General features: G+C 50.3%; 1 pseudogene; it reads left to right on the forward strand.

The window, feature by feature from the left end:
• Positions 1–1,957: 1,957 nt before the first annotated feature.
• On the forward strand, positions 1,958–8,070 carry LOC148220699 (uncharacterized; annotated as a pseudogene).
• Positions 8,071–27,616: the final 19,546 nt, after the last annotated feature.

Raw genomic sequence — 27,616 nt, forward strand, 5'->3', positions numbered from 1 at the left:
TGTTATATAAAAGAAATTAGACCCAGAAGAAAAACGATGATTTCCACCAGTCTTTGTTGTTACAGTTGTTCAGAAGCTGAAGCTTTCTTAATTCTGGAGTAGTGAATCCAGGGTCCTCTGTCAGCAACTTTGACTAGAGTGAAGGTAGTCAGCAGGACTTTAAATTGTTCTTTGCACTTGGCTTGCAGAGGATCACTGTCCCACCACTTCACATAGACCCAGTCTCCAGGCTGGAACAGATGTGCAGGGGTGTCCAGTCCTGTGGGTCTGGATAGCACGATGTAACTCTGAAGCTTTTGGAGCTTCTGCAAAGTGAAACTTAGAGCCATTAAATAACCCTGTAAATCACGTTTCCTCTTCATGTGAATTAATTTCACCTGGAATATGTGGGGTTTTACATGGTCTACCATATGTTAACTTTTGCTTCAATCAAACAATCAAACATATTTGCTTGGAGAGGTTGTGGAGTCTCCATGTGTGGAGATGGTCCAAGTCCAGCTGAATGCAGTTCTGGGCAATCAGTTCTAGGTGCCCTGACTTGAGCAGGTTGGTTCAGACTAACTGCAGGCTGGTTGGCCTGTCTTCCCCTCCCTTTCATCAAGGTCTGGCATGGCGTGTGTCCCCTCCACCCAACACCTGCTGGGTTGCAGCCAACAGTGGAGCCATGAGATCTTCTTGGTGGCAAACACAGAGGCCAACCCAGGCTTGCCCCTGATTATTTCATGAGGGTCTTGGCCAGCCCTGCTCCTTTCACCTGGTTATCAAAGCAGAGTTTCACCTGCCTCATCCAGCAACAAGTGGCTACCAAAGCACACAAATTTGCATTCACAGTGTAGCTACAATGGGGTGCAGCAGCTCGTTGAAAATGCCAGTGGCCATGGGGAACCAGCCAAAAGGAACTTCCCACCAGTGGTGTTCTCCTGCCCTCCTAATTTGTTCCATTCCCTGTTTATACCTTTAGCATCATGCTGAACTATTATTAGGATCTTTTTAGCTTTGGCCTTGGCATTTTCTGCCAGCTGCTTCAGATTTGCATGCTGTAACATTTCTTTTGCAAGTGTGTTTATACACAAAACCAGAGTCTCTAATTGTAGTTACATTACAAATACATGTATTTAAGTTACTAAACACAGTCTGGTTACAAGCTTCCAAGCTTCCAATTCTTCTTCTTCTCCCCAGCAATGGTTTTGGTGAGTTAGGCATGTAAAGGAATTGATGCTTCTCCAATTTGAATTCCAAAGGTAGAAGAAAAACTGAGTTTCCCTTACCCCAGTCACCCCAATAACATGTATAGTGTCATGACTCAGTTTCCCTTCTAAGGTATTTAACATAGAATGTGCTGCTCCAGAATCTACAAAAATTACTTGATGTCAACTTTCCCCAGCTTAGTTATAATCAAGGGCTCTGCTGGGGGAATAGCCCTTGGTTGCCATCCCTCAGAGCCTGAGCCACTTGAGGTTTGTGCTACTGAGAGTTGGGGAACTGAGGATTTTTCTTTTAACACTGGACAGTCCTTTTTCCAATGTCCCCACTTTCTACAGTATGCACACTGGTCCTTCTGTGTAGGGGAAGCTTTGTTGGGTGACTTTTCCTGAGTTGCCTTCTTACTAGCTTGGGATTTAACTCTTTCAGTTGAACCTCTATCTCAAAACACTTTCCAGGCAACCTCTAGCAGTCTCTCCATATCTTGGACCCCCTCTATCTTTGGCAACTTCCTTCTTATATAATTTGAGGCCTGACCCATAAACAACAAAACCAGATGTGCTTTACCATCAGCTGATTCAGGGTCTAGATCAGTATATTTGATAGCAGTTTCTCTTAATTTGTTCAAAAAATCCGATGGTGATTCATCATCATTTTGTCTTACTTCATAAAGCTTTGACCAATTTATAGCTTTAGGTACTCCATGTTTTAACCCATATACCACAAGACTTTGATATCGTTTTAGCCTCGCGATATGTTCTGGTATTTTTGGATCCCACCCAGGATTCTCAAGGGGAAATATCTGAGTGACAGTACCTTGAAGCAATCCACTGGCTGTGCTCCCCTCCACTGAGGTTGTGATGGCTTTATTGACCATTTGTCTCTCAGTGGGGGCGAGTAATGTATCCAACATGGAGTTTATGTCTGCCCAGTCAGGGTTTTGTGAGTTAATAGCCTGTTCCACCAATTTTGCCACTTTATTTGGGTTCTCTTTATATTTTCCCACGGTAGTTTTCCACTGCTCTAACTCTATAAGGGAGTATGGTACTTTCACATATACTGGCCCCTGATTACCGACTGCCTGTCGTAAAGGGGCTTGCAAAACTGGTTCTCTGTCTCTCTCCCTTTCTGATCTAGTACAGTGAGCAATTGGGCTACACTCTCTGAGGGCTTTTCTTGCTATCCTTCCCCTCCTCCGCCTGTTTAAGGCAGCAATAATCTCGTCCGTTTCCTCATCCTCCTCTTCCTCCTCAGAGTCGTTTGAGTAAGAGCTGTCTGACTCTGTTGTAGCCAAGAGTCGATCTCGGCTAGTCCCAATCCTGGAAAGCATCAAACAAGACCTGTTGTGACTCTGCTGCCAGGCTGTGTGTCCGTGATCTTTGATGCTGTCACCTTCCGAGGCAGCTCCCTGGCCTTTGGTTTGCCATGGCACCTCACAGGCCTGAGAACGGAGGAGGTGTCGCTCCCCCTTTGGGAGGTTCCCTCTCCTCCTTCCCTGTAAAAGGCCCTGTCCCCCGGCCCCTGCTCTCGGGGCCGTGCCCAGGGCTGCACACACTGGCTCTCTCCTCCCCCTTGTAAGGGTCACTCCCAAGTTTCCCTCATTTTTGCCTCCCGACCGTCGCAAGAAGACCCCGAGGACCCCACCCAGGCTGACTCTGGACAATGATTTTGTGGCCTGACCAAGGTGGATGCTTGCCAAGGGACTGTGTGCAGGTGCTCGCTGTGCTTCATGGTACACTGCTCTGGAGCAGGCACTAGCTGGAGCAGCAGGTTCTGTACACCTGTTTATTGGAGCAACCCTCACAATGGCCCATAAATCTCCCTACTCCTTGGCCAGAAGCCACTCGCTTTGGAGAAGGACTATAAAAAAGAGACCCTCTGGGGAAGACCCTTGGGATTTCCCCACGGATGAAGACTCATCTATTGGCTGGCCCATGAGTACGTCTGTCTCGTCTGTTGGTAGCAATTTTCCCAACCCCGTTTTTCTCTCTCTCTACTTTGTTTCCTATATCTCTCCCCTCTATCACAACTGAGTTGTTGGCATTTAATAAAAATGCATTGCTGTTGTTGAATAAGCTGATTTTTTCCCCTGCATTTTGCCTGTTTGCACCTCTGAGATCAAACGAACCATCACGACCCCCGCTCTGTATTAACAGCAAATTGTGACATTAAATTGGCGTCACAGACAGGATATTCTGGCAGACAGAAGGGATGCAAGGTTGTGTGTAATCTGTATCAGGGGAAGGAAGTCTTACTCCACCCGCACCTAGCTGGCCACCTTGAAAGTGTGAGCCTGTCTAGAAAGCAAGGAGGGTTTTTCTGATTTCCCACAGACTGCAGACACCTTGGTGTGGAGCATCCCCAGACTCGAGAGCTCTGTCGTCAGAATTTCACAAAAGATCCACTGGTGCAAAAGGCAGGACACTGTTATTGTTGTTGTTGTTGTTATTGTTGTTTTATGATGTTTGACTACTTGGTGCAGTGAAGAGACATCCTGGTGTTTTGTAACTAAGGAGTGCCTCCCAAGTAGTTTGGTCTCTTCTCCCTGTCCTAGGGTGATGTTATGGTGTTTCTATCTCCAATCGTGTGTCCTGATTATGTTTGGTATTATGTCCTGTGCTTCCAGGACTGAGTCTGAGAGTGAAGCTTTGTTTTGTCTTGTTATCAGCCGGCTCACCTCCCCCATGGTCTATGTTTAGGAGAGGTTTTAGCTCGGCTTGCTTGCTTGCCTGCTTGCTTGCCTGCTTGCTCGCTTCTGCCTTTTTCTTTCCTTCGCTTTGCCCTTGCTTTCTGCTTATTAGTTAGTTCAGCTAGGCAGTCCAACTTTTTCCCTGGACTGTTTTCTCTTCCACCCCGTCCCCTCCCTCTCCTGGATACCATCTGAACGGACGGGGACCTGGGAACCCCAAGAAACACCGGGAAGCTACGCTTTGTCACCTGCAGCAGTCATCCCCAGCGCCAGAGACTGATAACTGAGCGACCACTCGCCAGAGAGACTGAGTTTGTCATCCCTTCAGAACGGTGAAAGAGTTTTTTTGTCAGCTGGTGTTGTCTTTTTTCCCTGTGCTGGGGAGTGTCTTGCTTGTTAAATAAACAGGTTTTTTCTCCCACTCTTCTCCGAGGAAATTCTTCCCGAACCCGGTGGGGTGGGGGGGGAGGAGTCGTGGGGTTTGCTGTCTGGGGGCTCCTTCTGGAGGTTTTCCCCCAAATTTGCCCAAAACCAGGACACTCCCGCACAGGGAAGCGAAGGGGGGCACACAGCGAAAGCTGTTTCGTTGTGTGTGGTAACTTAAGCAATAGACCTCTCTGTTGTGGTTTTTACTTATCCCTTCACAAAATGACTGAGAATTCCACTGCAACAGATGAAGCTGCATTTTATGCTCTATTAGCTAAGTATAGCGCCAGACTGTCCCAAGGTGGGGAGGAATGGGCGAACAATAATTGGTTTAATCTGGAAAATGTGATTGATAGAATATGTTCTTTGCAACATGAATCCAAGTTGAAACTGGCCAAAAATAAAACCATGCTCTGCTCAGTTTTGGGAGGTTGTCTTACGGCCGATATAGAAACTTCCTCTATGCGAAGAAGTGAGGAAAGAACAATTATAGACTCTCTACAAAATCTTGTTCAAATTTTGCAAAAACAATTAGATCAAGAAAGGAATGAGAATCACTTGTTGCTAGATGAAAATCATTTGTTAAAAGCTGCCTTAAGAGAAGAACATGCCAACAATTCAAAGCAGGGTGTAACACCAAAAGAAACACAGGAGAAGGAAGCTGTTCACATTAATCCAATATACTCTCAAAAAGACCTAACTTTGATGGAAAATTGTGGGGAACACTGCTGCCCCAACTTGAAACCTTTGATTAAAATAAAATATGATTATATCAACGATGCACCCCCCGAGCAACCTTTTCTCAGGTTCTGAGCAGTGTACCAGAGCAAACTTCTCCACAAATTCTGAACAATGTACCAAATCAATCTCCTCCACAGGCTCTGGGAGTTGAGCCAAAGCAGTTCACCTGTACTGGGCTTTCCCAAGGGCATAAATATTCCCCTGCTTTGGCTCACCACGCTTTAGCCCAGGAATTAGAAAAGATACCCAAACCTGACAATGTAGCTGTCTATCAATACATTGATGATATTCTGGTGGGAGGGGGATGAAATGGAAGTAGTGGGGGACACCCAACAAAAAATAATCTCTCATCTGGAAGGCCTTGACTTACAAATTCCCCCAGAGAAAATTCAAAAACCTTCTCAGGAAGTGAAGCTCCTGGGAATTTGGTGGAAAGGAAGTATGACATGTATTCCACCTGACATTCTAACCTCCTTAGATCAAATTAAATTGCCTGAATCCAGGAAAGAGCTCCAACAAGCTCTAGAATTATTGGTGTTCTGGAGAAAACACATCACAGTCACTATTGAGACCCCTCCACCTCACGGGGTGGCCCAAAGATCCTCAGTTATGCAGTGGTATGCCCAGATAGAACATGACTGTAACATCTTCTCAGTGATAGAAAGAGCTGTAAAAAATCTGGCAATACAAGAAACTGAGAGCTTGGCTAATAGCCATGACAAACCTGCCTTGGTAATTAAAGTGGCCACTCCTTTCTCCCCTGAACAATCAGCAAATTCTTGGTTCACTGATGCTTCTGCCAAACGAGAGGGAAAGGTGTGGAAATACAGGGCAGTAGCCCTCCCCACTTCTGCTGGTGAACGAATTATTCCTGAGGGAGAAGGCAGCTCTCAGGCTGGGGAGCTGACAGTTGTTTGGAGTGTTTTCCAACTTGAGGTACAGAATACCTCTCTTGTTTACATCTACACTGACTCCTATGCTGTGTTTAAAGGAGGTACAGAGTGGCTTCCTTTTCAGCAGCAAAATGATTGGGAAGTTAACAGAATTCCAGTCTGCACTACACTCTGGATGGTTCCATCATTTTAATCTCCTGCCTCCTGCAGGCAGACTCTGTTGTGTTTACTTTTCACAGAAGAACACCAAGGGACATGAAGAAGCACCCCCTTAGTGTTGGATGACAAAAACAATGTTTTTCCTCCCTTTATAGTAACACAAGGTGATGATGTCACAATAACTTGTAAATTAGTGGCTGGATCCCTCACCGAACCTGTATACAGTTATGGCACAGGACTTTATGGCCATGTTTTATATTGTGAAATTCAAAATTAGAATTGTTGGCTAAACTTAACTGCTATACAATTTTCCTATAAAATCATGTGTGGTAAAAACAATACAAAATACTGGGGGGAACTTGATGTTAATGTTGTAACACCTACCACCCAACCACCGGTTGTGTTGAGTCCTACGATTTTTCAATTTGGACCATATGTAATCAGAAAAACTGGCCAACAACAAATATTGTTTAATCCGGCATGGTCTCTCAAACAAATCAAATTGCCGATGCAAAATAATGTCTCAGAAGTTCAGCCAGCTTGTTCACCCTTTCTGCAGACTTCTTTTGAGGGATGGTTATGAAAACAGAATCCTTCTAAAAAACGAATGGCAAGAGACATAACCGGTGTTGTGGGAACAGGATTGGGAATTTTGAATAGCATCGATTCAGAAGTACTAATGAATAAAGTGGCTACCACAGCTGGAGATGTAACCAAATTACAGCAGCCCCTGCAATCATCCTTAACAGCTTTGGGAACCCAACAGTGGTTGTTATCAAACATATTGCCAAACTGGGAAAAGGTAAATGTGAATGACCACAAATTGATAATCGATGCAATTTGTGCTACACAAAATAACATCTCTCTGGCTCTCAGCTGTATCCAGGCCCAGTTGTGGATGCAGTTGGTTGCTGCTTCAATTATAAGAGAAGGTGAGGAAGGCATTTTTCCCACTGAAATTCAAAAAATAGTCTGGGACAGTGGCACCGATTTTGAAAGAGAATTCCAATCCTGGTGGAACTTAGTGAATTTTACCTATGACCCCAGCACAAACACAGCCACAGCCTTTGTACTGATGATACACAATGCTTCAGTGCATTCAATATTCCCCATCATTGCATTAGGGTTGAACCATGACAGAGCTATTCTCTATCCTTTCGAGCACAGGGAATGGACCCGTCAAATTGGTGAGAAATGGCAAACTGTCAATTTGGAAACTTGCATTGTCCTGGAACAACAAGGGTTTATCTGTGAAAGTAATGCAATCAGAGCTCAAGATATCTGCTTGGATGCAGAACAGAATGTTTGTAATTTTGAAATTCATCCAAACGAGATTCCTGAAACTGTACTGGTGTGTATAGGCAATGGATGTGCATGCTTTAGAACTGCTTGTGACAGTGTCTTTATAGAAAATTTGGTAGTGGATACTAAAAATCATTCTAATCTTTGTGTTTCTAACTTTACCAGGATTGCAGGCTGTGATTTCTCATATGTAGCCCCAGTTACTTTTTACCATGTTTTGCAGTCAAATCACACACTGATCCACCATCTATTGCCCACTCCAATTGGAATGATCCTCTCTCAGGTGAAGCAATTGTTGCTCCACCAAGATCTGATTGAAATTTTGGAGAGGATCAAGAAAAACGGACAAAAAACTTTAATAGCTGTTCATCATAATGTGGAAAAAATACATCGTGTTTTGGAAAGGGTAAAGACAGATGCTGAACACAGGTGCTGGGATACTCTATTTGGGTGGTCACCTACTGCTACAGGTGTCTGAACAAATTCTGTCATCCCATCATTATTCTCTTGGTTTTGGTTTTAATTGGTTTTGTTTTATCAGCAAACCTGTACATTATGATTTGGAGAGTAATGAAAGGGTTAACAAAATTGGCATCTGTGATAGATATATCCAAATCGGTCACTATTGACATCCCTAAAGTTATTGACACAAGATGAACTACACAGGTATTTAAAAATAAGATAAACTGTGATATTGACTGAAATTGCTTATTTTCTTTTTTTTTTTTTTTGATTGTGTGGTATTTTTGGAATCAATATCATTTACTTATTCCTTTGTAATAAAAAAATTGAAAAAATTGCTTATTTCTTTGTAATCACAATTGAATGTATATTGTGAGAATGAATTATTTGTTTTGTTTTGTTTTATCACTCTCTCTCTCCTTTTCCTTTTCCTCTCTCTTATTTTTTTCTACTTTTCTACTTCGTCTGACTCTGTCTCTGTTTTTCTGGGATATGTTACCAACTCGGATGTGTCCTGAAGACTTCACCACAACTCTACAAAGGAGAGCTCTTGACGACGATCGTGAGTCACGGGGTGGTGTAAGGGTCAGTCCCAAGTTCCCCTCGTTTTTGCCTCTCGACCGTCGCAAGGAGACCTCGAGGACCCCCACCCAGGCTGACTCTGGACAATGGTTTCCTGGCCTGGCCACGATGGATGCTTGTCAGGTGACTGTGTGCTGGTGTATTGTGTTCACTGGACTGTGAGGCTGTTGCACCAACCAGAGATTGTGTTGTACCAACTGGAGACTGCATGTACTGCCCAACCACACCTGTCTCCTGCAGCACCACACAATGGTCCATAAATCTTCCCACCTCTTGGCCAGAAGCCACTTGCTTTGGGGAAGGACTATAAAAGAGTGACCCTCTGGAGAAGACCCTTGAGATCTCCCCACGGATGAAGACTCGCCCATTGGCTGGCCTGTGAGGACGCCCGTCTCGTCTGTTGGTAGCTATTTTCCCATCCCCTTTTTTCTCTCTCTCTACTTTGTTTCCTGTATCTCTCCCCTCTATCACAACTGAGTTGTTGGCATTTAATAAAAATGCATTGCTGTTGTTGAATAAACTGATTTTGTCCCCTGCATTTTGCCTGTTTGCACCTCTGAGATCAAACGAACCATCACGACTCCTAACTCCATCATTTACTCCTAACATTTAATTAATGTATTAACAGGGGATCATGACACCCCCAGCACACAATCCCAGTAAAAACCAGTTCAAACCAGTAACCCCAGTAACTCCAGGCACCCCCAGGACCCCGTCCCAATATAAACCAGTGCAACCCAGTATAACTCACAGTTGGCCACCAGGTCCTCCTGGCCAGCAGGGTGCGCTCACACACCCCCACTCCCTCTCCCAGTTCAACCCAGTAACCCCCGGCATCCCATCGCAGTACAATCCAATGTAAACCAGTAAAACCAGTACACACAGTGCTAGGTACTCCTGTCCAGCAAGGGATGCTCACACACCCTCTCCCAGGTTAATCCAGTACAACCCAGTGACCCCAGCCCAGTTCCAGCACCCCCAGGACCCCATCCCAGCACAAACCAGTATAAACCAATACAAACCAGTACAAACCACTCACAGTTGTGGGGATCAGCCGCCAGGAGGCGCTCACACAGCACCAGGTCCTCCCGGCCAGCAGGGGGCGCCATGGTGCAGCCCAGCACCCAGCCCCAGTGGTGCACCTCCCCATAGCATTTGGGATTCACCCCCAGGATCTGCCCTATGAACGACAGCTCCAACGGCACCCTGAAACCTGTATAAACCAGTATAAACCAGTACAGACCAGAATGGACCAGTGTAAGTTATAAAAAACAGTAAAAAAAGGAGAAAACCAGTGTAAGGCAAACCAGTATAGACTATTATACAACATTACAGACCAGTGCATACCAGTATAAACCAGTATTGACTGCTACAACCAGTATAAGTAGTGAAAACCGGTAAAAAACAGTGTAATGCAAACCAGTAGAGATCAGTAAAAAGCAAGATGGACCAGTAAAAAGCAGTATGGACCAGTACAAACCAGTATAAGTGGTAAAAATCAGTACAATGATTCAGGGGGCAGCGTCCCGGCCTTGCCCTTCCCGGAGCTCGTGGTGGGCACCAGCAGCCACAGACGGTGGTGCCAGAGGAGAAGTTGGAGACATCGCAGCTCAGCAGGGTCCTGGAAAAGGTCAGCTTGGCCTCGGGGTCCTGCCTGGCTGCCAGCTACCACCGTGTTCCCAGGCATGGACTGGGAGGGCACCAGTATAAACCAGTAAGCACTTGGAGCCACCCCTGAGCTCCTGAGGCCCGTGGCAGCAGCTCCCAGTATAAACCAGTAAGAGCTGATGCAGCCAAAACAACTCTCAGTGTGATCTAGAGGCTCCCAGTGCAGTCTCAGGGCTCCCAGGTTTATACTGGGGGAGCACCAGTACAAACCAGTAAGCACTTGGAGCCACCCCCAAGTCCCTAAGGCCCATGGTGGCAGCCCCCAGTATAAACTAGTATGGCCAGCATCCCCAGAAGTTGCTCCCAGTGGAGTGCCAAGTGTCCCCAAGACCCCTCCCAGTATAACCCAGTAAAATCCAAAAAAACCCAGTATAACTCAGTACAAACCAGTATAACCCAGTAACCCCCAGGACCACATCCCAGAATAAACCAGTATAAACCAATGATCCCAGCACCCCATCCCAGTACAAACCAGTTAATCCCAGTAACACCAATAACTCCCAGCACCCTATCCCAGTATAAACCAGTATAACCCAGTATAACTCACAGTTGGCCACCAGGTCCTCCCGGCCAGCAGGGGGCGCCGTGGTGCAGCCCAGCACCCAGCCCCGGTGGTGCCACTCCCCATAGGATTTGGGATTCACCCCCAGGCACTGCTCCATCAACAAAAGCTCCAACGGCACCCTGAAACCTGTATAAACCAGTATAAACTGGTACAGACCAGAATGGACCAGTATAAGTTATAAAAACCAGTAAAAACCAGTAAAAATCCAGTGTAAGGCAAACCAGTGGAGACCAGTAAAAAGCAGTATGGACCACTGCAAACCAGTATAAGTGGTAAAAACCAGTACAAAGCAGTGAAAACCAGCATAAAACTGTGAAAAATAAGGCAAAGCAGTATAGGCCAGTGTAGCCCAACATAAACCAGTACGAACCAGTACAAACCATTAAAACCAGTAACAACAAGTAAAAACCAGTATAAATCAACAAAAATCAGTATAAGGCAAACCAGTATAGACCAGGATAGCCCCGCATAAAGCAGTAAAAACCAGTACAGACCAGTATGGACCAGAACAGACCAGTAAGGGCTCTCCCATTCCCTCCCAGTCCCTCTTTAACCCTTCCCAGTGCCCTCCCAGTATAAACCAGTTTAAACCGTTATAAACCAGTATAAACCAGTAACTACAGACTCCCTTTTAACCCTTTTTTACCCCCTCCAGACCCCTCCCAGTCAAACAGTGCCCTTCCGGCCCCTCCCAGTCAAAACCAGTATAAACCAGTACAAACTAGTATAAACCAGTACACACCAGTCCCCTCCCAGTGCTCCCCATGCTCATCTCTGCAGGCTCAAGCAGGTGCCCACGTCGGGATTGGCCACCAGGACTGACCCTGTGAGGGACAGCACCTGGGTGGGTAGTGCTCCCTGCTAGCCAGGTGAATCCCAGTATATACCAGTATGAACCAGTATAGACTAGAATGAACCAGTATAAATCAGTAAATTCCAGTTTCTTCCAGTTCCAGTAAGAGATAACACCTGGGCATGGGGCACCCCCTGCTGGCCAGGTAAATCCCAATTCAAACCAGTATAAACCAATATGAACCAGTATAGCCCCAGTAAATCCCAATGCCTTCCCAAGCCCCTCCCAGCCCCTCCCAGTATATCCCAGTAACCCCCCAGGGACTTCTCACTTCATCCCAGTAACTCCCACTGACCTCCCAGTATGGCCCAGTCACCCTCCCAGTTCAAACCATTTCCCTCCCATTAACCCCTCACTTGAAACCAGTGACTCTCCAGTATAAACCAGTAAGGCCCAGTGACCTCCCAGTGACCTCCCAGTATAAACTAGTATAAATCAGTGACCTCCCAGTCAGCCCAATCCCCTCCCAGTTTGTCCCAGTCCATCTCAATCCCTCCCAGTACACACTAGTCCCAAAACAGCAAGAACCAGTATAAACCAGTACAAACCAGTATAAGCCACTACAAAAATCACCCTTCAACCCAGAGTTCTCCCTCTTCTTAACCCTTGAATCCCATCCCAGTCCTCTCCCAGTTCTCCCCAGTCCTCTCCCAGTACACACCAGTACCCCCAGTAAGGCATCCGTGGCCTCCCAGTACTGCCTCAGTTTCTCCTCCCGCTCCAGTGCAGGGCTGGTTCCATGAGTTTCCACTCCATCAGGATGATCTCCTGCATTCCATGAGGCCCTGCAGTGTCACTATGGAGCCTTTGTTCCATGTGTTCCCATTGTGACACAATGGTCTCCAGCGCTCTGTGAGGCTGCACCATGAAACTGTGGACACTTGGTTCCATGAGATTCCCTCTTGTCACTGTCAGGAGAATCCACAAACACCAGAGGTTTATGTCCAAAAAGGAGACAGAGCAGTCCTTCAACTTTATTTGAATAAAGGGAGAGAGTTCACCAGGGCACATGCCTGCAGGGTTTTCTCTCTCGAGGTTTCAGAGGGTGCAGCCTCCTTTTATCCTGAACTCCCGGCTGCACGTTGCCCTCTTCCTTTCCCCACTGACCGAGGCACTAGGAAGGTAAAGCCTTCCTGAACATCCTGCCCCATATCCCCTCCTTGAACCTGGCATTTCCCCCCAAAGTTCAGGAGTTCAGCCTTGTGCAGAGCCTTGTCTGTCAGGAGCCAAGCTGTCTGAGCCTGGTAAAAAACCTGCTGCTGAAAGTCAGTGGAAACATTACAACCCATTTCAAACATGTTAACACCCATCCCTTCACACACCAAATGATTTGTAAAGACATGAACACACATCTTTCCTCTCACATTGATGTTTCCTGTGCTGTTGACAGTCTTTTAAACCCAGCCTTCAGCCTGAGCTCTCTGCTGTTGTAGTTCCATGCACAGAGGTTGTTGTCTCTCAGCCCTTCCATGGGCAGGCCGGTGTTCAGCCATCTCCAGGACAGCAGGGCCCCACCCCACGTCACTGTGCCCTGGGAAGACAAAAACCATCATTCCAAATGTCCTCCCCTCCTTCTTCCCAGGCATTTGGCCCTGCTGGTTACCACAGGGAAAAGGAGACCCCTGTGACAGTGTGGAGTACATGGAACCAAACATCCATTGTGACACTGCAGAACATCACAGAACCAAGGAAACCCCTGTGACACTGGGGGGCCCCATGGAACCAAGAGTTCATTGTGACACAATGGGGGACATGAAGCCAATGACCCATTGTGACACTGCAGATCCAAGGAGACCATTGTCACACAATGAAAACTCATGGGACCAAGGGTCCACTGTGACATTGTGGGGGCCCATGGAACCTGTGAGCCATTGTGACACTGCCTGGCCTTGTGGAGCCAAGGAGACCATGGTGACACTTTGGGGCCCCATGCAATCAAGGATTCCATTTTGACACTGAGGAATCTCATGGAACCAAGGGTCCATTGTGACACTTTGGAACTACAGAGACCATTGTTGAGAATAAGGACACCCAAGGAACCAAAAGTCCATGTGAAAGAACAGAACCTCACAAAACCAAGACTGCATGGTGGCACAGCAAGGCCTCATAGAAGCAAAGAGTCCAAAGGCCCAAAAGAGTTCTTGCATGGTTCTTCCTTGGGGAAGGGGAACTTCAATGGTTTCAGCTTGGGCTGACACACACTAATCAAAGGTGTCTCTTTTCAATGAGGAAATTTGGGGGTTTTAGATTTAAAAAAAAAAAAAAAAAAAAAAAAGGAAAACCATCTTTTTCCTGAATGTAGCCAGTTCTCCAAGCAAAGCAGGTCCCAGGTGAGTGAGGACAGACAGAATGGGGTTGGGGAATGTGGAGCAAGGTTGTGCACACTGGCTCAGACCTCAAGGCACAGCTTCTGTGAGCAGGCCAGACCTCCTGAGGAGAGACCCTGGATCAATATCAATCACAGAATGCTGCAATCACCTCTGCTCTAAAGACAAAGCAATGAAATACACCCTTCAAAATAGGAATGGGTATTTCTTAGAAGCTCTTGGAAATATTTCACCATAACTGGATTTGAAAATCTTCCTAATAAATGGCACCAGAGCAGAGGGAAATCAAGGCACAGCCATGGTTTCTCAGGATTTGCTTGATCCCAATCAGCCCCTTGGTGCATTTGGTGCTGAACCCTTGAACCTCAGAGCCTGAGAGGAGATTGCAGAAACCTTTCCAGGAGTCCAAGTCAAAAGAAAACCCCAAAGTGTCTCAAAGCATTAATGGGTCCCACTGAGGTCCATCCCCAACACAGGCTCCTCATGGACTGCTTGGAGGAGAGAATGGGAGGCCAGGATTACCCAAAAACCTCTGAGAGACTGAGAGAAGAAAGGAAAAAAGAAAGTACCTTAAAAAACTGAAGTACCTTGAAGCATTAATGAGCTCCACTGAGTGTTGTTACTGAGAAAGGCCCTCAAGAGACTAATTAAAGCAGATAATTGGAGGCCATGATTGCACAAAGTTCTCAGAGACTCCAATGCAAAAGCAAAACCCAAAGTCCTCTGAAAAACCTGCAGTCCCTGGGAGCATGAAGGAACCCCCAGGGCCATTCCTGACCAAGGCTCCCCAGGGACTCGTCCCAGCACATCCCTGAGGCCACTGGGATGTGGGGGGATGCTGAGGGCAGGACAAGAGGTGACAGTGGCCAGCCTTGCTGGGGCTGTGCCAGGAGGCCCCAGTGGCTCAGGACAAGGTGTCTCCTCCCAGCCCTTGGTGGCACAGACCCTGCTGTGCCCCAGGGCACCAAGACTTGGCTTCTCTTTGTCCCCACCTGTCATCTCTGCCTCCAATTTCCTGCTCTGACTGGAATCTGGAGATACTTTCTCAGTTTTGTCTCTCAGTGGGACCCATTAAAACTTTAGGAAACTTTGGAGTTTGATTCTGACTTGGAGTTCTTGAGAGGTTTCTTCAGCTCCCTCTCAGGGACTGATGTTCAGGGCCTCAGCACAAACCCCAAGAGGGTCATTAAAGTCCTTGTGCTGTGTCTGTGCTGATGAGCTGGGCTGGGCTCCGGGCACAGAGGGAGATCCTGGCAACCAAGAAGAGCTTCAAAAACACATTTCTCTTGATGAGCAGCTCTTCTCCCAGCCCAGCAGGGCTGGGGCACTGCCTGCAGCCACCCCAGGCACAGCAGAGAGGCACAGAGAGCTTCAATCTGTCAGGGCTGGGAAGATGCTCAGAAGTGCCTGGGGCAGAATCACTCCCAGCCCTTGACACAGGAAGCCTCTGGCTGCAGGACAATGCAGCTGCAGCTCCTGCAGTGATCTCCTAAAGCTGGAACATCCCAATGCCTGCAGACTCGGTGAGTACATTCTCTGATGATCTCTTGTGTAGAGCAGCCAGGGGTGCCCAGGGCTGTCGTGCAGAGCAGGGTCCTGCAGCCCAGGGCACTGTGCTGGGGCAGGGACTCTGCTGCCTGCCAGGGACAGCTCTCAGCCAGCCCTGAGAGCTGCTCCCAGCACTGGGGGACAAGGTCGGGGTGGAAGGAGACAGCTGGTAATGCTTGGAAGTGTTGTCCTTGTGTGTTGAGGATGCTGCATTGTTCAGGACTGCTCCCAGCATGACATTTAACTCCAGAACATTTCCAAGTAGATTATATAGGGAGCACAGCAATTCAGGGGCTACATAAAAAGGAAAATTCTGCTTTTTTAGCCTACTGCTCTGGGTTGCCTAGATGGGAAATTGCATATAGATATTTATCTCTCAGTTCAGGTAGGGAGGAATAAGAAATTTATTTCTCAGATTTTAATAAAGCAGTCAGTCACAGAAATCAGCACAAGGTCCCTCACAGGCAACATTAGTGTGACTTTTCCAGCCTCCTCAGGGTTGCTGTGACGTTGCATCAGAGTCTGCAGAGGCAGAGCTGGCCCTGGGCAGTGTCCTGTGCTGGGAGGAGTGTGCAGGGCAGAGCTGAGGCCCCAGGGCTGAGCTGGGCTCTGGCAGCAATGGCAGGGCCCAGCCCTGGGCACAGGGAAGCAGCTGCTGGCAGGGACAGCTCCAGGCACAGAGCCCTGGGCAGGCAGTGGGGGGAAAATGCCACCAAGCTGGGCTGGGATATTTCAAGTCCTCTCCATACTGAACTATGCCATGATTACTTTTCTTACAGATCCCCATGCTGAGACACAGGAAATGTCCAACAGCACCTCCTTCAGCCACTTCCTCCTGCTGGCATTGGCAGACTCGCGGCAGCTGCAGCTCCTGCACTTCTGCCTCTTCCTGGCCGTCTCCCTGGCTGCCCTCCTGGCCAACGGCCTCATCATCAGCGCCGTAGCCTGCGGCCACCACCTGCACACCCCCATGTTCTTCTTCCTGCTCAACCTGGCCCTCAGCGACCTGGGCTTCATCTGCACCACTGTCCCCAAAGCCATGCACAATTCCCTCTGGAACACCAGACACATCTCCTACTCAGGATGTGCAGCTCAGCTCTTTTTCTTTCTGTTCTTCCTTGGAGCAGAGTATTTCCTCCTGACCATCATGTGCTACGACCGCTACGTGTCCATCTGCAAACCCCTGCACTACGGGACCCTCCTGGGCAGCAGAGCTTGTGCCCACATGGCAGCAGCTGCCTGGGCCAGTGGGTTTCTCAATGCTCTGCTGCACACGGCCAATACATTTTCCCTGCCCCTGTGCCATGGCAATGCCCTGGGTCAGTTCTTCTGTGAAATCCCCCAGATCCTCAAACTCTCCTGCTCACACTCTAGCCACAGGGAACTTGGGCTTCTTGCTGTTACTACCTGTTTAGGAGTCGGATGTTTTGTGTTCATTGTTTTCTCCTATGTGCAGATCTTCAGGGCTGTGCTGAGGATCCCCTCTGAGCAGGGACGGCACAAAGCCTTTTCCACCTGCCTCCCTCACCTGGCTGTGCTCTCCCTGTTCCTCAGCACTGCAGTGTTTGCGAACCTGAAGCCCCCCTCCATCTCCTCCCCGTCCCTGGATCTGACACTGTCAGTTCTGTACTCAGTGGTGCCTCCAGCCCTGAACCCTCTCATCTACAGCCTCAGGAACCAGGAGCTCAAGGCTGCAGTGTGGAGATTGATGACTGGATGGTTTCAGGAACATTAAACTGCTGGCCAATTTATGCAATCACTTGTAATCGAAGTCATATTTGATTGTTCTTGTTGGTTTAGTTGTTGTTTTGTTCTTTCTTTTTCTTTGTTTTAGTTTTTCAATATATTCCACAAAGAAATGCCATTGCTTGTGCCATATTTCATTTTAAATTTTCCACCTTTACTGTGACCCACAGACAGTGTCAATGAGGAGCTGTACCCTCTATGGCATTAAATGAACTAAAGAATCTTACAGCAAAGTTTTCTCCAGAGATGCCCCTTTTGTTCCCTTCTCTGGAGCTACTGCAGCAATGTCTGTGTGCAGAGCTGGGGGCAGATCAGTGCTGGCACAGCAGCTGTGCCCAGCAGCAGCAGCAGCACTTGGTGTTGCCAGTGCTGCTCCTGTGCCACTGCCCCGCTGCCCTCCTGGCCCTCGTGTTGCTGCAGGGCCTGAGTGCTCTGGGGGCCTGGCACAGCCCTGGGGGTGGCAGTGCCGGGGCTGCAGCAGGGACAGGCCATGGGCACTGCTGGGGCAGCGCTGACACCTCAGGACAGGGCCTGGGGGCTCCAGGCTCCTTGGCCAGGCTCTCTCCACAACACTTGGCCAGCCCAATGCTGAGTACAGAAAAGCCCCAGGAGCAGTCCCAGGCTGGCCGTGGGCAGGCTGGGGGCAAACAGCATGGCTGGTGCTCTGCAAGGTGCCTGCAAGGGGGACACCCTGGCAAGGAGCAGCAGAGCAGGGGCTGATCCATCCCCACTGCACTGGACACCCCAGGGCAGCGTCCCAGAGCGTCCTCATGCACCTGCCAACAACATCCCCCCCTCTGCAGCCCTGGCCTCTCCCCCAGCTCACACAGGAGCCGCATCCTTGCAGGCACACACACGGCAGCACTGGCTCAGGAGCCCCTGTTTGCATTGCACACAGCAGGGTCAGCACCCCCATGGTGCTGCTGTGGGGACATGGAGCTGAGTGAGCACAAATGCCATCAGCCCCTGGGGCCAGCAAGGGCTGGGGGACGGCAGGGAAACCACTCAGGTTTGTTGTGGCCTCTGAAGTCAGCCAGAAAGTTTGTTCCCATCAGCTGTGAGTTTCCTGTCCTAATGCAGATGTTGTTGCTCAGAGGCAGGGCTGCCTGGCAGCCATCCCCAAACTGCCCTGAACATTTCCTTGGCTTCACCTTTGCTTTCTTTACTCTTTCTTTGTGCAGATTTCCTCCTCTTGCCCATCCTATCTCCTCCTCTGCAAACAGTCCATCCCTGTTTTCCTTTCCTCTCTGGCCCCACTCCCCATTTCAGTTCCTCAGTTGGCACCATGGGAACATCCCGTGGGGAGCAGGATCATCCTCCAAGTGCTTCAGGAATTGTCTGCAGGGTCCTGCAGTACCTCGTGCTGCTCCCTTGCCAGAGGCACCGCAGGCCAAGGGGGCACATCTGGGCTGCTGTGTCTGGGTGTGGGGCTCTCTGTTCTGGGCATTGAGGAGGTGCTGGAGAGGCTCTGCAGGACTGACAGGATGGGCTTTGGGGCCTGTATGGAGAAGCTGAGGGACCTGGGCTGCTGGACCTTGTGAAGAGGAGGCCCAGGGCTCATCCTGCACCTGCTCCAAGGGTGGTTTCAGAGAATCACAGAATCAGCAAGGCTGGAAAAGATCCTGGAGATCATCAAGTCCAACCTGTGGCCTGACACCACCTTGTCTCCCGGAGCCTCCTCTTTTCCAGGATAAACATCCCCAGCAACCTCAGCCACTCCTCACAGGACTTGTGCTCCAGACCCCTCACCAGCCTTGGTGCCCTTCTCTGGACACTCTCCAGACCCTCCATGTCCTTCCTAAATTGGGGGACCTGGAACCAGCCACAACATTAGAGGCTCTGCCCAACCACTACCAAATACAGGGGAAGAATCACTGCCCTGCTCCTGCTGGCCACACCATTCCTGATCCAGGCCAGGAACCACTGGCCTTCTTGGCCACCTGGGCACACTGCTGGCTCATGTCCAGCCTGCTGTCCATCAGTGCCCCCAGGTCCCTTTCTGCCTGGCTGCTGTCCAGCCACTCTGTCCCCAGCCTGTAGCACTGCAGGGCTTGTTGTAGCCAAATTGCAGGGCCCAGCACTTGGTCTTGTTAAACCTCACCATGTTGGATTTGGGTCCTGGATCCAGCCTGTCCAGGTGCCTGTGCAGAGCCCTCCAACCCTCCAGAACATCCACTATGCCTGCCAACTTCATGTCACCATGGTTCTTTGAGCTCCTGGATAGTTACAATAGTCTCCATGATTCCATGAGGCCTCCCAGTGTCACAATGTCTCTTTGGTTCCATGGGACCCCAGGGTGTCACAAAGTCCCATGGATCCTTGGGCCCTGCAGTGTCACAATGGATCCTTGGTTCCATGAGGTCTCACAGTGCAGTAATGCTCTCCTTGGTTCCAGTGTCACAATGGACTCTTGGTCCCAAGGGTCACCATGGTGTCAAACATGCTTCCTTCATTCCAGGAGTCCCTGAGGATCAACACTGGCCCCTTGGTTCCATGGGCCCTGAAGTGTCACAGTGGCCTCTGTGGTTCCACCAGGACCCAGACTCTCACAATGGACTCCTTGCTTCCATGTGGCCCCACAGTGTCACAGTGGCCCCTTGGCTCTGTGGTACACAGTGGCCATGTCGTACACAGTGTCACTATGGTCCTCTCAGTCTCACCAGGCCCTGCAGTGTCACAATGGCCCCTTGGTTCCCCAGGGCCCTGCAGTGTCACAATCATCACAGAATCACCCAGGCTGGAAAAGACCTCAGAGAGCATCAAGTGCAACCTGTGACCCAACACCACCTTGTCACCCAGACCATGGCACTCAGTACCACATCCAGTCTATCCTGAAACACTTCCAGGGATGGTGACTCACCCACCTACCTGGGCATCCCATTCCAATGCCCAACCACCCTTTTTCCTAATTTCCTAATGTCCAGCCTAAACATCCCCTTGGTGCAGCTTTAAGGCTGTGTCCTCTTATCCTTTCACTCTTCTCTGGGAATAGACCCCAACATCCACCTGGCTGCACCCTCCTGTCAGGGAGTTTTAGGGAGTGATGGGGTCTTGCCGGAGCCTCCTCTTCTCCAGGATAAACAACTCCAGCTCCCTCAGGCACGCCTCACAGGACTTGTGTTCCAGACCCCTCACCAGCCTTGTTGTCTGTCTCTGGACACGCTCCAGCCCCTCCATGTCCTTCCTAAATTGGGGGCCCAGAACTGGACACAGCATTCGAGGTGCTGCCCAACCAGTGCTGAGCACAGGAGAAGAGTCACTGCCCTGCTCCTGCTGGCCACACCATTCCTGATCCATAGGAGTCACAGTTTTTGGATGAGGGAAATGCAGGGGAGGGGGTGAGGACAAAGTGTGATTGATTGTCAGCCATGACGGGTCTTGATTGTCATATCTATACAGACTGCATTAGACGGTTTCTGAGGCTCAATATAATTGGGACATTGTATATATCCATCTAGAAACAGGAAAAGAAATCTTTACAGGACAAACTGTTCTCTCTGCACTGTTTTCAATATAGTATAGTCACTTGGAATACACTTCTGAAATCTGTCTAATTAACCACAGAAGAATTGATAACGTAAATGATTCCCAGGGACTTTTCTTGTTTGGGTGTTTTGAACAAAAGTTTGTCTTTGTCACTGAATTTGTGAACTGAAGAGCTCAAGAAAGAAGAGGCCTCTGGAGTAGTAAAATTCATCAGCAACCTCCAAGTATCTGAGGAACCATCCTCATCAGAGCAGGAACGAACAGAAATGGGCACAGCTTTCTGGCTGCCCCAGCTTTGGGATGGGCCCTGGGCCGGGAGCAGGAGCAGCTCTGGAGGGCCCCAAGGCCAGGGCTGTTGTGCTGGCCTGGGCAGATGGGATGGCAGGAGGGGCTGCAGAGCTCTCAGGAGCTCAGGGAGAGGGGAGCAGGGCACACAGGGAGCCTCCTTTTGCCTTGGCCAAGCACCTTCCCCCATGGCTGGGGCTGAGTCCTCTCCGAGCTGCAGCTGCTGCTGTGCCTTTGGCAGGGGCTGAGGCCTTGGGGCCACTGCCCAGAGCCCCCTGGCCTGAGCAGAGCTGTGGGGCCAGAGCCGGCTGGGCTGTGCTGGGGAGAGGCCCTTGGTGCTGCACAGAGCTCAGGGCAGCTGGCACAGCTTGCAGGGAGCTGGGCTGGCCTGAGAGAGCCTGCCAGAGAAAGCAGCAGTGTCCATGTCAGCCTGGCTGAGCGGGCAGGGGCACGACTCAGCCCAGGCCTTGTGGGGCAGGGCCAGCGCCTGGGGAAGGCATTGCAAACAGGCAAGTGGCCCAGAGAGGAGGCTGCTCTGTGCCCTTGGTGGCATGCACAAAGCAGGGAGGGGGTCCAGGACATTTGTCACTGCCAGCCTCTGTCCCCAGCCCTTGCCAGCCCTGGCTGCTGAGCCCAGGTTTGCCCTGGGCTGAGTTTGGCTGTGGCCCAGCTCTATCTTCCTGCAGGGCTCAGGGCCTGTTCCCGGCCATGGCCAGCCCTGCCTGGCCTCTGTGCTGGCCCAGAGCCCGGCAGAGCCCGGGGCAGGGCTGTCAGTGCAGGCCCACAGGTGCCACAGGCTGTGCAGGAGCTGGCAGAGGCTGCCCAGCAGGGAGGCCATGGGGCACAGAGCCCCAGGGCTGTTATGGGCACCAGGCAGAGGGGCCGTTCCCACCTGCAATGCTCCTGTCCTGGGCTGGGCCTGCACAGGGGCTGGGCCACCATGGCTGGGCCAGCGTGGCACAATGGGGCCACGGAGCCGCTGCTGGGGCTGACAGCAAGGCCAGGCACACACAAGGAATTGCTGAGCATGGCCTGCGCTGGGTAGGGCTGGCTGTGGCAAGGGCAGAGCTCAGCTGGCCTTGGTGGCTGCTGGAAAAGTCAAGAGCCCAAAGAGCCTCCATGGCTGTGCTGGAGACCAAGGCTGGAGGAGGGAAAGGCAGGGCTGCTGTGGGATGGGGAGGGGATTGAATTCCAGCAGACACTGATATGAGGCTTAAGAAGGGTTGAAGAGAAAAGAAGCTTCACAAGCCTCAAAGGGGGAGATTCTTCTAGATGAAAAACCATCTCCAGTGGGGAACACACACTATGCCTGTTCTTCAAAACCCACCAGCTTCCCCTGTGTCGCAAGGGTTCCTTGATTCCAGGAGCCATTGCAGTGCCACAATGCTCTCCTTGGTTCCAAGAGGTCCTGATGCGTCACAGTGGCCCCTTGGTTTTATGGGGCCCCAGAGTGTCACAATGGCCTCTTGGATCCACAGCATCACAAAGGACACTTGATTCCATGAGGCCCCATTGTATAACAATGGCCCCTTGGTCCAAGGGGATCTGCAGTGTCACCATGGACATTTGGTTCTGTAAGATGCCACATGTCACAATGCTCTCCTTGTGTTCCCAGTGTCACAATGCTCTCTTTGGGTCCATTGGGCTCTGCTGTGTCACAATGGACCCTTGTTTCCATGGGGCACCCCAGGGTCACAAGGGTCTCCGTGGTTCCACAGTGTGACAATGAACCCTTGGTTCCATGAAGCCCTGCAGTGTCACAATGGACATTTGCAGGGCTGGAACCCCTCTGCCCTGCAACCAGGCTGAGAGAGCTGGAGCTGTTCAGCCTGGGCATGAAAAGGCTCAGGGAGACATTAGAGCCCATTTCAACACCTAAAGGGGCTTTGAGAGATCTGGAGAGGGACTTTGGAAAACAGGCCTGGAGTGACAGGACAGGGGGGAATGGCCATGAGATGAAGGAGGGCAGGTTTAGATGGGATATTGGGAAGAAATCTTCCCAGTGAGGGTGGTGAGGCCCTGGCACAGGCTCCCCAGAGAGGCTGTAGACTCCCCACCTCTGGAGGTGTTCAAGGCTGGGTTGGACGGAGTAGTCTGGTGCAGTGGAAGGTGTCCCTGCCCATGGCAGGAGATTGGAACTGGATAATCTTCAGGATTTCAACCCAAGTCATTCTATGATCCCAGATTTGCCACTCCCTATCCTCATTTAACAGCAGGTTAACATGTTCCTTTTGTAGCCAGGTACTGCAAACACAGTGACTGAATTGACTTTGCTGTGAATGTTGCCTGCAGCCTCCATCAGCTCCAGATGAGCTTTGCCTTTCCTGAACACATGATCACACACTCAGGGCAGATTTCTGAATTCCTCCTCTGTACCTTGTCCTCACTTCCACCTCCTGGTCATTGTGTCATGGCTCATGCCTGTCATTTGTCCCTGAGGCAGCACAGCCCCCCTGGCCAGCACAGGCCCCACATCCCCTCATCGGACACGGCACAGCACAGGGAGTGTTTTGGGTGGGCAAATGTTCCCCACCAGAGTGTCCACTCCACACATCAGTGTCCAGTCCCAGCACCCACATCCCGTGCCAGGGTTCACAGAGAGCCCTGCTCTGGGCTCTGCCAAGGGCTGGGTGAGGAGGGAGCCCGGGCAGGGCTGATGCTGCCCCTAGAGCAGTGCTGAAATCGGCAGGAGTAAGGAGATGAGCACAGAACAAATAGACCAAGAAACTGGGGTGAGTGCCCAGGTGTGGAAGTGGCTGATGGAAGAGGCTGGAGAGATGCTCAGAGCCCTGGGGCACCTTCTCAGACTGGCCATGCCACCAAGGCCACAGACCAAGCTCCTCAGTGCAGGACCGTCCTGGAGGGACCCCAACTTCGGCTCGCTCACTGCGGGGACAGACAACGACCTGCTGGCAGTGCGGATAAAACGGTCTGTATTAAGTATCTATAACAGGGCTGCTGGTGAGTCGTACAGAGACGTCTGACACTCAGCACAGTCCCGGTGGGCTTGCAAGCAGCCGGCCGGGGGGGCAGAGACAGAAGGAGAGGGATCGATCCTGGCCGATAGCGCGGCCGACGGAGGGGTCTCACTGAGCTGATAGAGCAGCCCGCTAGTGACTCTGGGGGTGAGTCGAGTGAACCCTTGTTTTTGCTGCTTTTTGTGTGACTGCCAAGTCCGGACACGTTGGGTCGTTGAGTGTGTCAGTGAGTGAGGGGGTGAGATGTACCTCTGGTACGGAGCGAGTGCGGAGCTCTATCCGCGTTTCCGACCTCGGGCGACTGAGGCGGCCGGAGAAAAGAGAAGCGACTGGGGTCAGTGTGGGGGAGTGCAAGTGTGAACAGAGGAGTGTTGTGCTTGAACACGGAGCGGTTAGCATTTGTTTTAACTGTGTACAGACAGACTGAAGGAGTGTCTCCTCAGCAGTGGTCTGGACTTGATCCCAGGAAATTTGTTGTTCCAATAATTCACTGGGTAGAGAAAGGGAACAAACGGGTCTGTCTAGGTGGGATATACGGTACCTCTGCAGGGAAATTGGGAGCCCTGCCCTGGGAACAACCTGCAGTAGAGACTCTGGGTATTCCAGAGGAGGTGAACAGAATAGCTTGTCTTTGTGGGAGATTTAGAGCCTTCAGAGGATCAAGGAGTTGGCATTTGGAGTGGGTTTTATTACAGTGTGGAGATTGTGAAATATATTGGTATTGTTGCTCTAGTAACCAGCAGGGCGTATGCCCCAAGTGTAAATTGGAAAACTATCCTCATCAAGTCAATGTTGAATCTAAAATTCTGAAGCTAGTGTGTGGAAAGTTAGATTGGGTGCCTGTGAATTGGGTTGTGTGTGGGAAGAAAACTGGGAAAGAACAGTAAAACTGTATGAGGAAAAGTTTGGGTGAAAACAAGACAAGACAAAAAGGAGAAGATAATGGGAACAGGACAAAGTAAAGAAATCCCTAAGGCCAGTCCATTAGGCTGTATTGTTGCACATTGGAAATATTGCTGTTTCTCAGGAGAGAAAGGAAGTGGACAAAGGTAGCATAGGCAGATATGTTTTTCTCTCTGCCCGAATGGCAGAGGCATTGTGGGCTCTGGGCTCCATCTGACCCTCTGGTATTGGCCTTAGAGAAGGAGAGTAAGACTAGGAGAGGAAAACTTTAGCAGTGTTGTTCAGAGTGGAGCATAGGGCAAAGGTGCACAAAATCTGATCAAGTTTACCAAACTGTGGCCCAGGAACAAGGTCTGACAGGTGATTTGCTCAGGTCTCCACACATAAAACAAGAAAGGGATGAGGATGAGGATGCAGACTCAGAGGTACCATCAGCCCCAGCCCATTCATCCCCTCCAATTGCACACCAGCCTAGACAGCAGACACACATATTCCAGGCACCTCTGTGAGAGGCAGGGGGAGCAGAGGGAGAAAGGGTATTGGTTAAATCTCCCTTCTCCTCAATCGACCTGGAGGCATGGGAAAACGTTGCTAAAAATTACTGCAGTGATCCAGTTAGCACGGCTAACCATCTGTGATATATAATAAAACAACATAATCCAGACTGGAACAATAGGCAATTATTATTGGATGCTCTGACCAAGACAGAAAGACTATTACTTATAAAAACAGCAGGGGATTTGGCAGAAGATTATCATAAAATCCAACAATTGGATGTTAAAGATTATTTCCCACTCCAAAATCCACAGTGGGACCCAAACAAATCAGCAGAATTAAAAAGTTGGAAAGCTATCAGGAGTGGGTCGTAAAGGGGATGGAAAAGGCCATTCCCAAAACTATAAATTGGTCAGCATTGTATGAAATTAAGCAGGGACCCTCTGAGCCACCATGGGAATTCCTCAATCGATGAAGGGATGCAATGCGCTGCCACACACCACTGGAGCCTGGGTCTGACACAGGGACACAGCAGCCAGTCAGTTTATTCCTGGGGCAACCTACGGGGCACATAAGATGGAAACTTCAAAAGATACGGGGACTGGATGGGAGGGACTCAGAGACTCCGGTCGATGAGGCATGGAGAGTCTTTAGGAACAGGGAAGAAGAAAAGAGGGAGCATGCAGCTGTTATAAGTGAAAGGAAAAAAGAAAGAGTGGACAAAGAGCACCTAGACAAGGCCCAGCCCGGCTGGGCAGAGACCAGTGTGTGATCTATAAAAAATATAGTCAGTAAAAAAATCAAAGCCCAGAACAAAGACGTAGTGGCCCATACGTGTCCCCCAGACCCTCCAGGATCCCTAAGTGCCCCCTCAGAGCCCACTTGGGACCCCCCAAGAACGTCCCCAGATCCCCTGAATGCTCCCAACCCCATCGATGCCCGTTACAGCCATTTCTGGGAATTCATCTCCTGCCATCCCCCGCGAGCTCACAGCACCCCATAACCCAGTTCCGTGCCTAAAACTCCTGCCGTGCCCCGCGCCCCGGCTCTCTGCGGAGCGGGCGGCCACTCGCCAATTGCCGGCTCCTGCAGCCGCTGTCAGGGCCGTGTCTCCTGCAGCCGCTGTCGCTGCACCTGCAGGGCCGCGTCCGGCTCTGCTGGGCTCCCCAGCACGGCCCGCAAGGACAGGGACGCGCTGGAGCAGGTGCCCAGGAGGGACAGCGAGATGCTGCGAGGGCTGGAGCAGCTCTCCTGCAAGGAAAGCCTGAGACAGCTGGGCTTCTTCAGCCTGGAAAAGACACTGAGGCTTAGGCTTAGGCTTTACTGAACTGTGGCCTTCCAGTACCTGATGGCAACCTACAAGAAAGCCGGACAGGGACTTTATACAAGGGCAGGCAGAGACAGCACAAGAGAGTATGGATTCAAACTGAAAGAGAGTAGATTTAAAAGAGGACTTCAGAAAAAAAGACTTTCCTGGAACGGGTGTCCCAGAGAATCTGTGGATACTCCATCCCTTGCAGTGTACGAGGCCAGGCTGGATGGAGCTCCAGACAAGCCGGTCTAGAGCAAGGGGTTCCCAGCCACAGCAGGGGGCTGCAGCGATGTGATCTTTCAGGTCCCTTCCCAGCCAAACCATGTCATGACTCCGTGATTCTGAGATACCTCCCCTCCTCATCCTCTGGCAGAAAAAGAAACTTGGGACCAAGCTCCACATTGCAGATGATGTCTTTTGGCAGCCTGCAACTGTCTCAACAGAGAATGAAAAGAGATGACAATACTGACATGATTTCTCTTTTCTACTTGAAATTTAAATGCACTGTCGTGTCCACAGTGGCAAAACTGTCAGAAGAGGCAATTCTTCTCCACGAAATGCTTCATCTCACCCAAAGAAGAAAGCCACAAGCCGACAGTCTTCTTTATTCCTTCATTGCTTTATTTGGTTATTTCTCTAATACAAATTAGCTTCATTTTTTATTTCTTTGTTTCGTTCCGCGGGGCGCGCGGCCGCTCCTCCGCTGGGCTCGCTCCGGAGGCTCGGCAGCAGCGGCAGCAGCGGCAGCAGCAGCGCTTCTCTCGATCGGTTTTCTGTTCGACTTCTAGCTCGCTCATCCCTCCCCTTTTCCCTTTCACACTTCCCCTACTCCTGTCCCGTCCTGTCCGTGTTCCGCCTCTCCCAGCCCGGCTCATGCCGCGCCCCGCAAGGCGGCCGTGGGTGAGCGGGGCCCTTGCCCACCTCTGTCCGCACTGGCTGCGGCGCCTTTTGAAGAGCCTCTGGAGGAGCTCCTCACTCTGCTGGTGGTGGTGC

This window comes from Sturnus vulgaris, chromosome 32 (genome assembly GCF_052056855.1).
Source record: "Sturnus vulgaris isolate bStuVul1 chromosome 32, bStuVul1.hap1, whole genome shotgun sequence".
NCBI classification, from domain to species: Eukaryota; Metazoa; Chordata; class Aves; order Passeriformes; family Sturnidae; genus Sturnus; species Sturnus vulgaris.